Below are 15,030 nucleotides of genomic sequence, written 5' to 3' on the forward strand. Positions count from 1 at the left end.
CGGCCTTCCTAAATTTCTGGTTGGAACACTTCATATTCTGTGGCCCTTCACTTGCTCCGACCAAGAATTATCTTCCCTTGGCCTATGAACTTGCCAGAGGCACCCAGCTTGGCATCGGCAAACCGTTCATTGGAGAGGTCTATCGATATCTCCAACTAATTTCCGTCAAATTATCTTCCCAACAAACAGTCAGAACAGGAGGTCCCTGGTGGTTTATTCAGCTATGGGCTCAGCTGTATTTCCAGAACCATATCCCAAACTTCCCACTTTTGGCCACTTGCACCTTTCCATATGCTAACGGGAAGCAGATCCGATGCACTAGCTACGGCCAAGCCTTGTATAGCCTTCCAGGTAGTAAACTGATCCCCAAGGAAGCATCAAAGTGGTTCAGCATTTTCTTCCAAGGCCTGGACAATCCTCTCTTCTTTCCTTACACGGAATCTGAAAATTTTGAAAACCCAGTCTCCTTCAGGCTAGACAGCTTTGCCGATGACACCAAAGACCCGGCAATTGTATTCCACCATGATCCGTCCCTCGCTTCCTTCCAGCTTGGCATGAGCACATCAAACAGAATAATCAAACCTGGTTATGAGTCCTATCAGCCTGGCCGTAGCAGCCCGGCAGTTTGGTCTTGGGCAGGTGTCTCCCCATTTCTTCCTCCACCACTTAACAGAGAGCAGAGCTGACTTGCCCGATCTCCTCACCGGTCAGAGGTGTTACTCTTTCTTTGATGCTCTAGCCATCCCAGTCCCTAACAACCTCTCTTTCACCTCGTCAACCGATGGTTTTGAGACCTGGTGGTCAATGTGGAAAACTCATGCCTTCAGGAGAGCTCTGGGACCGTTGCTGAAACAACTCGATGTTGAATATAATATCCCCGCAGAACAGGTACTACCACTCGCAAATTTTCTTGAAGTGGCCTACAATGATTTTTATAACCTTGCTCTGTCTCCTTGCAGCAACAAGATGGTCCAGAACCTACACATGATGACGGCTCCCCCTTTGAATTCATCCCACCGGCTCCTGTGGTCCTCTTCTGCAAAAGCTCGCCACCCTTGAAAAAGGTCGTGATGCAGAGCCAGCCGATTTCACCAAAATCGGCTTCCAAGAGCAAAGTATCTTCCGGGCCAGCTGCCCCCCGAGCCCCAACCAAGGCGAGAACGATGGTGAGGAATGTAGCCGCCAGGAAAACTTTGAAGCGCCGGAGCCCTTCTCCAGATCAAGAGAGCTTGCACATACGTTGATCCATGCCTTGACTGATTTCATCTATCCTTATGGGCTTCTGCAAACATGCTTGTGCTTACTAACTCTTTTTTATAGGCCTCCAGCGAAGACAACTCCAGCGAGGAAACACAATCCAATCGAGGGGATTCGAGCTCGGGCAACTCTGGGAAAATCACCACGCAGAGCCAGCCAGATTTGCCACCATCGGCTTCCAGGAAAAGGCCAGTTCCTGAACATGTTGCCCCCAAGCTCCAATCAAAGCGGGGCAAGGCGTGAGCGCCAAGAGGACTCGAAAGGAACCGCAAGCCCCTTCATCAAACCAAGAGGCTTCAAATGTAATTACCCTCCATACTCTCCCCGGCGCATCTTTCATGCTAATCCATTGCTGCTCACATCGGCTAACCACCTCCTTTGCAAACTGATGACACTTCTAGTGGGGGAGTCGAGGAAGTACAGATGCCCTCCGCAAACCTGGATCCAGTAATCCCTAAAGGTGCCGTTGACAAGGTCGCCAATTTGGCCAAGCCCCCAGCAGAAACACAAGAGCCGATTACCTCATCATCGGCTGTCCCCCTGGTCTCAGGAGAGGTATACTCCTTTCGTTTGGCTTACCCTTCCCTTTTGCTGCATACTGACGCTGTTTTTGTTTGTCAGGGTTGTGACCTCTCGGGCTTGCTAACGTTCGACCCTGAATCCATCGCACCAGCTCCTTCTACGGCATGCGATGAACCACGACCCAGCGCTGTCCTACGTCAATTCCAGCGTCTCAAAGCCTTGCTTTCCTCCCCGATCGAGACGTTGGTCGAAGACCCCGAGGAAGTGAAGAGCGTTCTTGAAGAAATCAAGCACCATCTCCCGGTAATGTTGCAGGTGAAACTTTGGCCAGTTGTGACTCTGTCTGTCTACGGGTCAAGGGTGAAGTTAGCTCATCAGAGAATCGATCTACGCCACGCCCAACTTCCGTTGAAAGCCGACATTGCAGACAAATGTTAGCGGCTCAATGAGAAAAAGGCGGCCTTAGATGCCAAAACTGACACCTCTGTTAGCACCGCCGAACTTGAGACCTTGCGAAAGGAATTGGAGGACCTTGAAGAGAGGGTCCGGGCAACCAAACAGCTTATTTACGATAAGGAAGCTCTTATTTCCCGCTCCCAAGAGGAAGCAGAAGGCCTCAAAGCTCAACTGAAAACAGATCTGGCAGAAATACGTGCCCAGAACAAACTGCTAGTGACGGGCGAGGACGAAGATGACGAGGCCGAGATCGCCGAGGTGGATCGTGTCCGTGCTGACGCCCTCCGTGCCTTCGAGGCATTCCTTCAGTAGAGCCTATCCATGTAACCTGATACCTGCTCGTAACAGTTTGTACCTCTAGAGTCGATGGCTGCGCATCGGCTTTTAGTCTAAAGTCGATGTCTGTGCATCAGCTATGCTTTGCGTCCTGTTGCTTTGTATATTTTTTTTTACTGGCCGATTTCATGCATCGGCCCCCTGATACGTCTCCGACGTATCGATAATTTCTTATGTTCCATGCCACATTATTGATGATATCTACATGTTTTATGCATACTTTATGTCATATTTATGCATTTTCCGGAACTAACCTATTAACGAGATGCCGAAGAGCCAGTTATTGTTTTCTGCTGTTTTTGGTTTTAGAAATCCTAGTAAGGAAATATTCTCAGAATTGGACGAAATCAACGCCCAGGGGCCTATTTTCACACGAAGCTTCCAGAAGACCGGAGAGCTGACGAAGTGGGGCCACGAGGCGGCGCCACGCTAGGGCGGCGCGGCCCAGCCCTTGGCCGCGCCGACCTAGTGTGTGGGCCCCTCGTGACACCCCTTGACCTGCCCTTCCGCCTACAAATAGCCTTCGTCGCGAAACCCCCAGTACCGAGAGCCACGATACGGAAAACCTTCCAGAGACGCCGCCGCCGCCAATCCCATCTCGGGGGATTCAGGAGATCGCCTCCGGCACCCTGCCGGAGAGGGGATTCATCTCCCGGAGGACTCTACGCCGCCATGGTAGCCTCCGGAGTGATGAGTGAGTAGTCTACCCCTAGACTATGGGTCCATAACAGTAGCTAGATGGTTGTCTTCTCCTCATTGTGCTTCATTGTCGGGTCTTGTGAGCTGCCGAACATGATCAAGATCATCTATCTGTAATGCTATATGTTGTGTTTGTTGGGATCCGATGAATAGAGAATACTATGTTATGTTGATTATCAATTTATATCTATGTGTTGTTTATGATCTTGCATGCTCTCCGTTATTAGTAGAGGCTCTGGCCAAGTTTTTACTCTTAACTCCAAGAGGGAGTATTTATGCTCGATAGTGGGTTCATGTCTCCGTGAATCTGGGGGAGTGAGAGAAACCTCTAAGATTATGGATGTGCTGTTGCCACTAGGGATAAAACATTGATGCTATGTCCGAGGATGTAGTTATTGATTACATTACACACCATACTTAATGCAATTGTCTGTTGTTTGCAACTTAATACTGGAAGGGGTTCGGATGATAACCTGAAGGTGGACTTTTTAGGCATAGATGCATGCTGGATAGCGGTCTATGTACTTTGTCGTAATGCCCAATTAAATCTCACAATACTCATCATATCATGTATGTGCATGGTCATGCCCTCTCTATTTGTCAATTGCCCAACTGTAATTTGTTCACCCAACATGCTATTTATCTTATGGGAGAGACACCACTAGTGAACTGTGGACCCCGGTCCATTCTTTACATCTGAAATACAATCTACTGCAATTGTTCTACTGTTCTCTGCAAACAATCATCATCCACACTATACATCTAATCCTTTGTTACAGCAAGCCGGTGAGATTGACAACCTCACTGTTTCGTTGGGGCAAAGTACTTTGGTTGTGTTGTGCAGGTTCCACGTTGGTGCCGGAATCCCTGGTGTTGCGCCGCACTACATCTCGCCGCCATCAACCTTCAACGTGCTTCTTGGCTCCTACTGGTTCGATAAACCTTGGTTTCGTACTGAGGGAAAACTTGCCGCTGTACGCATCACACCTTCCTCTTGGGGTTCCCAACGGACGCGTGATGTACGCGTATCAAGCTCTTTTTCTGGCGCCGTTGCCGGGGAGATCAAGACACGCTGCAAGGGGAGTCTCCACATCCCAATCTCTTTACTTTGTTTTTGTCTTGCTTTATTTTATTTAGTACTTTGTTTGCTGCATTATATCAAAATACAAAAAAATTAGTTGCTAGCTTTACTTTATTTACTGTCTTGTTTGCATACTCTATATTAAAAACACAAAAAAAATTAGTTACTTGTTTTACTTTACTTAATTCCATGCATGCTTTTATTTCACTAGTTAGGCTTAATGGAAAACAACAAAAATATTAGAGATCTTTATAGTATTTATCTTGAGTTAGGACATGAGGTGTTTGAAGAGAAAATTAAAAAACCCATGGAACTTTGTTTGCAAAATAGTTGTAGCAATGTTATTAGCATGAACTCTTTGAACACTATTATTGCTAATGCTATGGAAGAATTTAAGCTTGGGGAAGCTGGTTTTGATGAGCAAGATATTTTTAGTCCCCCAAGCATGGAGGAGAAAATTTACTTTGATGATACTTTGCCTCCCATTTATGATGATAGTGGTATTTTCGTGCCACCTACTACGGAGGATAAAGTTTATTATGATTACAATATGCCTCCTACATTTTATGATTATGGTGATGAGAATAATAATGATAGCTACTTTGTTGAATTTGCTCCCACTACAATTAATAAGAATGACTATGCTTATGTTGGGAGTAGTAATTATTTTATGCATGAGACTCATGATAAGAATGCTTTAAGTGATAGTTATATTGTTGAGTTTGTTCATGATGCTACTGAATGTTATCATGAGAGAGGGAAACATGGTTATATGCATCTTAATAATATTAAGTTTCCCCTCTTTATGTTGAGAATCTTGAAGTTACTTGTGTTTTATCTTCCTATGCTTGTCACTTTGTTCTTCATGAATTTATTTGTGTACAAGATTTCTTTTCATTGGAAGTGGGTTAAACTTAAATGTGTTTTGAATTTGCTTCTTGATGCTTCTTTTGCTTCAACTCTCATCCTTATGTGAGCATCATTAAATATACTGAGCCCATCTTAATGGCTATAAAGAAAGCGCTTATGGGAGACAACCCATGATTTTACTACAGTAATTTTATTTTATATTTGAGTCTTGGAAGTTGTTACTACTGTATCAACCTCTCCTTATCTTAGTTTTGTGCATTGTTGTGCCAAGTAAAGTCGTTGATAGTAAGGTTCATACTAGATTTGGATTATTGCGCAGAAACAGATTTCTTTGCTGTCACGAATCTGGGCCTAATTCTCTGTAGGTAACTCAGAAAATTATGCCAATTTACGTGAGTGATCCTCAGATATGTACGCAACTTTCATTCAATATGAGCATTTTCATTCGAGCAAGTCTGGTGCCTCAATAAAATTCGTATTTACGAACTATTCTGTTTTGACAGATTCTGCCTTTTATTTCGTATTGCCTGTTTTGCTATGCTTGATGGATATTTCGATTCCATTGACTTTCAGTAGCTTTGTGCAATGTCCAGAAGTGTTAAGAATGATTATGTCACCTCTGAACATGTATATTTTGATTGTGCACTAACTCTCTAATGAGTTGTTTTGAGTTTGGTGTGGAGGAAGTTTTCAAGGATCAAGAGAGGGAGATGATACAACATGATCAAGGAGAGTGAAAGCTCTAAGCTTGGGGATGCCCCGGTGGTTCACCCCTGCATATATCAAGAAGACTCAAGCGTCTAAGCTTGGGGATGCCCAAGGCATCCCCTTCTTCATCGACAACATTATCAGGTTCCTCCCCTGAAACTATATTTTTATTCCATCACATCTTATGTGCTTTGCTTGGAGCGTCGGTTTGTTTTTGTTTTTGTTTGAATAAAATGTATCCTAGCATCCTTTGTGTGGGAGAGAGACACGCTCCGCTGTTGCATATGGACAAATATGTCCTTAGGCTTTACTCATAGTATTCATGGCGAAGTTTCTTCTTCGTTAAATTGTTATATGGTTGGAATTGGAAAATGATACATGTAGTAATTGCTATAATGTCTTGGATAATGTGATACTTGGCAATTGTTGTGCTCATGTTTAAGCTCTTGCATCATACACTTTGCACCTATTAATGAAGAAATACATAGAGCATGCTAAAATTTGGTTTGCATAATTGGTCTCTCTAAAGTCTAGATAATTTGTAGTATTGAGTTTGAACAACAAGGAAGACGGTGTAGAGTCTTATAATGTTTACAATATGTCTTTTATGTGAGTTTTGCTGCACCGCTTCATCCTTGTGTTTGTTTCAAATAGCCTTGCTAGCCTAAACCTTGTATCGAGAGGGAATACTTCTCATGCATCCAAAATACTTGAGCCAACCACTATGCCATTTGTGTCCACCATACCTACCTACTACATGGTATTTCTCCGCCATTCCAAAGTAAATTGCTTGAGTGCTACCTTTAAATTTCTATCCTCTACCTTTACAATATATAGCTCATGGGACAAATAGCCTAAAAACTATTGTGGTATTGAATATGTACTTATGCACTTTATCTCTTATTAAGTTGCTTGTTGTGCGATAACCATGTTCCTGGGGACGCCATCAACTACTCTTTGTTGAATATCATGTGAGTTGCTATGCATGTTCGTCTTGTCTGAAGTAAGGGAGATTTACCGCTAGAATGGTTAGAGCATTGCATAATGTTAGAGAAGAACATTGGGCCGCTAACTAAAGCCATGATCCATGGTGGAAGTTTCAGTTTTGGACAAATATCCTCAATCTCATATGAGAACATTAATTGTTGCTACATGCTTATGCATTAAAGAGGAGTCCATTATCTGTTGTCTATGTTGTCCCGGTATGAATGTCTAAGTTGAGAATAATCAATAGCGAGAAATCCAATGTGAGCTTTCTCCTTAGACCTTTGTTCAGGCGGCATAGAGGTACCCCTTTGTGACACTTGGTTAAAACATGTGCATTGCGATAATCCCGGTAATCCGAGCTAATTAGGACAAGGTGCGGGCACTATTAGTATACTATGCATGAGGCTTGCAACTTGTAAGATATAATTTACATAACACATATGCTTTATTACTACCGTTGACAAAATTGTTTCTTGTTTTCAAAATCAAAGCTCTAGCACAAATATAGCAATCAATGCTTCCCTCTGCGAAGGGCCTTTCTTTTACTTTTATTGTTGAGTCAGTTCACCTATCTCTCTCCACCTCAAGAAGCAAACACTTGTGTGAACTGTGCATTGATTCCTACATACTTGCATATTGCACTTGTTATATTACTTTACATTGACAATATCCATGAGATATACATGTTACAAGTTGAAAGCAACCATTGAAACTTCATCTTCCTTTGTGTTGCTTCAATACCTCTACTATGAATTATTGCTTTATGAGTTAACTCTTATGCAAGACTTATTGATGCTTGTCTTGAAGTACTATTCATGAAAAGTCTTTGCTATATGATTCAGTTGTTTACTCATGTCATTTACATTGTTTTGATCGCTGCATTCATTACATATGCTTACAATAGTATGATCAAGGTTATGATGGCATGTCACTCCAGAAATTATCTTTGTTATCGTTTAACTGCTCGGGACGAGCAGAAACTAAGCTTGGGGATGATGATACGTCTCCGACGTATCGATAATTTCTTATGTTCCATGCCACATTATTGATGATATCTACATGTTTTATGCATACTTTATGTCATATTTATGCATTTTTCGGAACTAACCTATTAACGAGATGCCGAAGAGCCAGTTGCTGTTTTCTGCTGTTTTTGGTTTCAGAAATCCTAGTAAGGAAATATTCTCGGAATTGGACGAAATCAACGCCCATGGGCCTATTTTCACACGAAGCTTCCAGAAGACCGGAGAGCTGACGAAGTGGGGCCACGAGGCGGCGCCACGCTAGGGCGGCGCGACCCAACCCTTGGCCGCGCCGACCTAGTGTGTGGGCCCCTCGTGACGCCCCTTGACCTGCCCTTCCGCCTACAAATAGCCTTCGTCGCGAAACCCCCAGTACCGAGAGCCACGATACGGAAAACCTTCCAGAGACGCCGCCGCCGCCAATCCCATCTCGGGGGATTCAGGAGATCGCCTCCGGCACCCTGCTGGAGAGGGGATTCATCTCCCGGAGGACTCTACGCCGCCATGGTCGCCTCCGGAGTGATGAGTGAGTAGTCTACCCCTGGACTATGGGTCCATAGCAGTAGCTAGATGGTTGTCTTCTCCTCATTGTGCTTCATTGTCGGGTCTTGTGAGCTGCCGAACATGATCAAGATCATCTATCTGTAATGCTATATGTTGTGTTTGTTGGGATCTGGTGAATAGAGAATACTATGTTATGTTGATTATCAATTTATATCTATGTGTTGTTTATGATCTTGCATGCTCTCCGTTATTAGTAGAGGCTCTGGCCAAGTTTTTACTCTTAACTCCAAGAGGGAGTATTTATGCTCGATAGTGGGTTCATGTCTCCGTGAATCTGGGGGAGTGAGAGAAAACTCTAAGATTATGGATGTGTTGTTGCCACTAGGGATAAAACATTGATGCTATGTCCGAGGATGTAGTTATTGATTACATTACGCACCATACTTAATGCAATTGTCTGTTGTTTGCAACTTAATACTGGAAGGGGTTCGGATGATAACCTGAAGGTGGACTTTTTAGGCATAGATGCATGCTGGATAGCGGTCTATGTACTTTGTCGTAATGCCCAATTAAATCTCACAATACTCATCATATCATGTATGTGCATGGTCATGCCCTCTCTATTTGTCAATTGCCCAACTGTAATTTGTTCACCCAACATGCTATTTATCTTATGGGAGAGACACCACTAGTGAACTGTGGACCCCGGTCCATTCTTTACATCTGAAATACAATCTACTGCAATTGTTCTACTGTTCTCTGCAAACAATCATCATCCACACTATACATCTAATCCTTTGTTACAGCAAGCCGATGAGATTGACAACCTCACTGTTTCGTTGGGGAAAAGTACTTTGGTTGTGTTGTGCAGGTTCCACGTTGGCGCCGAAATCCCTGGTGTTGCGCCGCACTACATCTCGCCGCCATCAACCTTCAACGTGCTTCTTGGCTCCTACTGGTTCGATAAACCTTGGTTTCGTACTGAGGGAAAACTTGCCGCTGTACGCATCACACCTTCCTCTTGGGGTTCCCAACGGATGCGTTCTGTACGCGTATCACCCCCATATTTCACTGTCCATCCCATATTTCATTGTCCATCATCCCACATACTTGGGAAATATTTCTTGAGATGCTGACCATTGACAGCCACTGGGAACTTCACACCACTCAGCTCCTCGAGCATGTATGCGTTACCCTTTAAAACTTGGTCGACCCTGTACGGCCCGTGCCAATTTGGAGACCATTTACCATACGTCGCATCCTTAGTCCCCAATGGCAATACAGCTTCCCATACCAGATCACCAACGTGGAACTCCTTTGGTCTCACCTTCTTATTATATGCGCGAGCTACCTTGGCTTTGTTCTCTTTAATTTTCTCAAGCGACCACAGTCTAAGTTCCGTTAGATCCTCAATGCTATCACTCATCAGGGCTGCATATTCTTCAGTTGTTAAATCATTCTGAAATGTAATACGTCTCGACCCAGCCGTGATTTCCCAGGGCAATACAGCTTCTTGTCCATAGACCAAATGGTATGGCGAGGTTTTTATCGCTCCATGACATGACATGCGATAAGCCCACAAAGCCTCTGACAATACCTCGTGCCAATGTCTAGGGTGCTCATCGACTTTCCTCTTAATCAGCTTGATAAGGCTCTGGTTGGACGCTTCAGCTTGCCCATTTGCTTGAGCATAGTATGGAGACGATCGGATCAACTTAATTCCCATGTCCTCGCAGAACTTTCTAAACTCGTGAGAAATGAAGACCGAACCTCCATCGGTCGTGATAGTCTGGGGAATCCCGAATTTCATGCATCGGCCCCCATATTTCACTGTCCATCCCATATTTCACTGTCCATCATCCCACATACTTGGGAAATATTTCTTGAGATGCTGACCATTGACAGCCACTGGGAACTTCACACCACTCAGCTCCTCGAGCATGTATGCGTTACCCTTTAAAACTTGGTCGACCCTGTACGGCCCGTGCCAATTTGGAGACCATTTACCATACGTCGCATCCTTAGTCCCCAATGGCAATACAGCTTCCCATACCAGATCACCAACGTGGAACTCCTTTGGTCTCACCTTCTTATTATATGCGCGAGCTACCTTGGCTTTGTTCTCTTTAATTTTCTCAAGCGACCACAGTCTAAGTTCCGTTAGATCCTCAATGCTATCACTCATCAGGGCTGCATATTCTTCAGTTGTTAAATCATTCTGAAACGTAATACGTCTCGACCCAGCCGTGATTTCCCAGGGCAATACGGCTTCTTGTCCATAGACCAGATGGTATGGCGAGGTTTTTATCGCTCCATGACATGACATGCGATAAGCCCACAAAGCCTCTGACAATACCTCGTGCCAACGTCTAGGGTGCTCGTCGACTTTCCTCTTAATCAGCTTGATAAGGCTCTGGTTGGACGCTTCAGCTTGCCCATTTGCTTGAGCATAGTATGGAGACGATCGGATCAACTTAATTCCCATGTCCTCGCAGAACTTTCTAAACTCGTGAGAAACGAAGACCGAACCTCCATCGGTCGTGATAGTCTGGGGAATCCCGAATTTCATGCATCGGCCCCCATATTTCACTGTCCATCCCATATTTCACTGTCCATCATCCCACATACTTGGGAAATATTTCTTGAGATGCTGACCATTGACAGCCACTGGGAACTTCACACCACTCAGCTCCTCGAGCATGTATGCGTTACCCTTTAAAACTTGGTCGACCCTGTACGGCCCGTGCCAATTTGGAGACCATTTACCATACGTCGCATCCTTAGTCCCCAATGGCAATACAGCTTCCCATACCAGATCACCAACGTGGAACTCCTTTGGTCTCACCTTCTTATTATATGCACGAGCTACCTTGGCTTTGTTCTCTTTAATTTTCTCAAGCGACCACAGTCTAAGTTCCGTTAGATCCTCAATGCTATCACTCATCAGGGCTGACGTGGGCATTACCCTTCGAGTAACCAGCGTTGCCCTATCCGGTATTGACTAATTGGAGGCCCATGAAGATACCTGAAGGCGTGATGGGCCGCTAGGTCAGCGTACCAGAAGATTCCTTGACGGTCAAGATAAGGAAGTGAACAAACAAGGAAAGATTGGATCTAAACTACTGTAAATCTAGTCGTATTCGGTTAAGACCTCTTGAGACCTGGCCTCCTATATAAAGGCCAGGAGAGGGGCTGCCGAGGGACACGATCAATCATAGCAATCTTAGTCAGGAAAAGCTTAGAGCTAGGTAACCCTAGCAATAGCAATCTCGACTAGATCTCAGCCAAACTATTCGGCACCCCATTGTAACCCATTGTCTTCATAATCAAAGAACAGACAGGCAGGACGTAAGGGTTTTACCTCATCGAGGGCCCCGAACCTGGGTAAATTGCTCTCCCCGCTTGTCTGTGAACCGATGTCTCGTGTCAGCCTACAGGATTCCATCAACCCTAAGCCCCTATCGGAGGGCATTGGCGAGGAGTACCCTCGACAATTGGTGCCGTCTGTGGGAAGTCTGTCGGCACAAGGCAGGTCATCGACAGCACCAGTTACGTCCGCGGCATTCTTACTCGAGTCGCCGACACCAGCAAAGTCAAGAGATCCGATCCGCTGCGGATCCTTCGAGTTCGTGCCGCGCCGCGAAGAATTTCACCCGAATTCTATGGCACCGTCTCACAACACGGAAGCTGTTTTCAGTGGCGTCCACTTCGTCATCGACTCCGGAGGTTTTCTTCGCCTCCCCGGGGCCGGAGTGTCCGACTCAAAGGTCGTGCCTCAGGAGGGTGTCCCTTCGGCAACAGCCCTGAAAATTTCGCCCAGAAGCATACAAGAGAGCAACCGAGAAAATCTCGACGCCGCAGCTGGACAAAGAAAGAGACGAAGGAGCTCACACCGTGAAGAGGAAGGCAGAACAGCAGTCCACTCTCGATGCTATGACATGTCGTCAATCAGGGGCCGCACCCGTTCTCCACACCTCTCAGCTACAGAGCAACTTGAGGCACCATGTTATCTCCACTCTTACTTCGATCCTAAAGATGGCCGGGAAAAGTCCAGCCATCTGTTAAGGAACTGCCGACACTTCCTAGAGATTCGACAGTTCTGCGATGACCTTAGAGCTGAAGCCACATCAAGAGTTCGCATGATGGAAAAGAAAGCAAGGTCCTATGGCCATCAGTCAGAACCATATGTACCAGAACCGTACGAGCCAATGGAAAAAGACGAATATGTACCAGTCGAGGCATTCCCAGCGCTGCGTGGACAAATCAACATGATCCACAAAACCAGCTTTTCGAAAAGAGAAATCAAAAAGTTCTCCCGAGAAGTAAAATACGCGGAAGTTGCCATGGTTGATACGCCGGATTTCATCGACTGGTCAGATCAGAGCATCACCTTCAGCAGGGCGGACCACCCGAAAGCCGTCCCAAGACCCGGTCACGTGGCCCTTGCCCTGGAAGCACAGATTGGAGGGTACAATATGGGCAAAGTATTCATGGACGGAGGAAGCGGCTTGAACCTGTTATTCGCCAGCACAATGAGGGCAATGGGTCTAACAGTCGACATGCTAAAAGAATCCGACACAGGGTTCCACGGCATTATACCGACTCGACCCGCCTACTCGCTAGGCAAAACATCATTGGACGTAGTCTTCGGCACGCCCAGTAATTTCAGGAAAGAAAAGGTCGAGTTCGAGGTAGTCGACTGGGAATCTCAGTACCACGCCATCCTTGGCAGGCCTGCGTTTGCCAAATTCATGGCCGTGCCTCATTATGCATACCTGAAACTAAAGATGCCAGGCAACAACGGGACCCCAATAACCGTTCACGGCAGCTTCGCTCGGTCAGACAACTGCGACAGGGAATTCCAGAAGATCGCCTCGAAGTTTGGAGCCAAAGGAGAACTCAACGCAATCGACGCCATTACAGACCACACACAGCCGCCAGCCGACAATCGAAACGTAAGATCCGACGAGTTCGATACTGCAAAGGAGACCAAGAAGCTGCAAGTGCACCCTACTGATCCGAAGAAGACGGTCAACACCTCGGCTGACCTCGCTGTCGCATAGGAAAGCGCGCTCATCGAGTTCCTCCATGAGCGCTGGGAGATATTTGCATGGGAGCCATCCGACATGCCAGGTATCCCCAGGGAACTCGCTGAGCACGCCCTAAATGTTGACCCGACGGCCAAACCAAGACAAAGAAATCGATGCGGCGATTTTCCGAACCTAAAAGAAGAGCAATCGGTGAAGAAGTTAATCGACTTCGCAAGGCGGGATTTATCCGAGAGCTTAAGGAATCTGAATGGGTGGCCAATCCAGTCATGGTGCCGAAGAAGGACACAACCGTCCTCCGCATGTGCATCGATTACGCTAGCCTTAACAAGCACTGCCCGAAAGATCATTTCCCGTTGCCTCGAATAGATCAAATAGTCGATTCTACGGCCGGGTGCGATCGTCTCTCTTTCCTCGATGCATACTCTGGGTACAACCAGATCAAACTGAAAAAGGAGGACCAGGAGCTAACCGCGTTCATCACTCCACACGGCGTTTTCTGTTACAACGTCATGACCTTCGGGTTGAAAAATGCAGGAGCTACCTACCAACGCTGCATGCAAGCCTGCCTCGCGGAGCAGATTGGAAGGAACATTGAAGTCTACATTGACGATATCGTGGTGAAAACAAAGCACGCAGCCACACTCATCGATGACTTGCGGGAAACCTTCGACAATCTGGACAGATACAAAATAAAGCTAAATCCCAAGAAATGTTTCTTCGGAGTGCCAGGAGGACAAGTACTCGGGTACTTCATATCAGCCAGAGGAATCAAGGCTAACCCCTTGAAGATCAAAGCTATTCTCGACATGGAGCCGCCAAAGAATCTGCACCAAGTGCAACAGTTGGCAGGCCGATTAGTGGCGCTCAGCAGGTTCATCGCAAAGCTAGGGGAGAAAGCTCTGCCATTCTACAACTTGATGAAAAAGTCAGAAAAGTTCGAGTGGACAAAGGAGGCACAAGACTCCTTCGACAACTTGAAGAAAATCCTATCGACCTCCCCGGTGCTCGTGACCCCGCGCGAAAAGGTGACACTGCTGATGTACATAGCCGCTACAGCTCAAGTCTTCAGCAGCGTTTTGGTTGTCGAACGAGAAGAAGCAGGGAGAGTTCATGGTGTGCAGAGGCCCGTTTACTACCTCAGTGAAGTACTTACCCCCGCAAGGCAGAGGTATCCCCATCACCAGAAGTTGGCATATGCAGTGTGGAGGTCGGCTCGCAAGCTGCGGCACTATTTCACGGAGCACCCGATCAAAGTTGTGAGCGAAGCACCCCTGAAGAGCATAATGACCAATCCGGAAGCCACAGGTCGAGTGTCTCAATGGGCCATCGAGTTAGCGCCACACGACATAACTTACATCAACCGAACGGCGGTAAAATCCCAAATCCTCCCAGATTTTGTGGCAGATTGGATCCAATCACAGACACCAGCAACACCTGACATGTCGGGGTCATGGGTAATGTACTTTGATGGGTCAAAACGGAGTACAGGCGCAGGGGCAGGAGTGGTGCTGATATCACCACAGGGAGATAAGATGAA

Source organism: Lolium perenne, chromosome 7 (assembly GCF_019359855.2).
Source record: "Lolium perenne isolate Kyuss_39 chromosome 7, Kyuss_2.0, whole genome shotgun sequence".
NCBI lineage: Eukaryota > Viridiplantae > Streptophyta > Magnoliopsida > Poales > Poaceae > Lolium > Lolium perenne.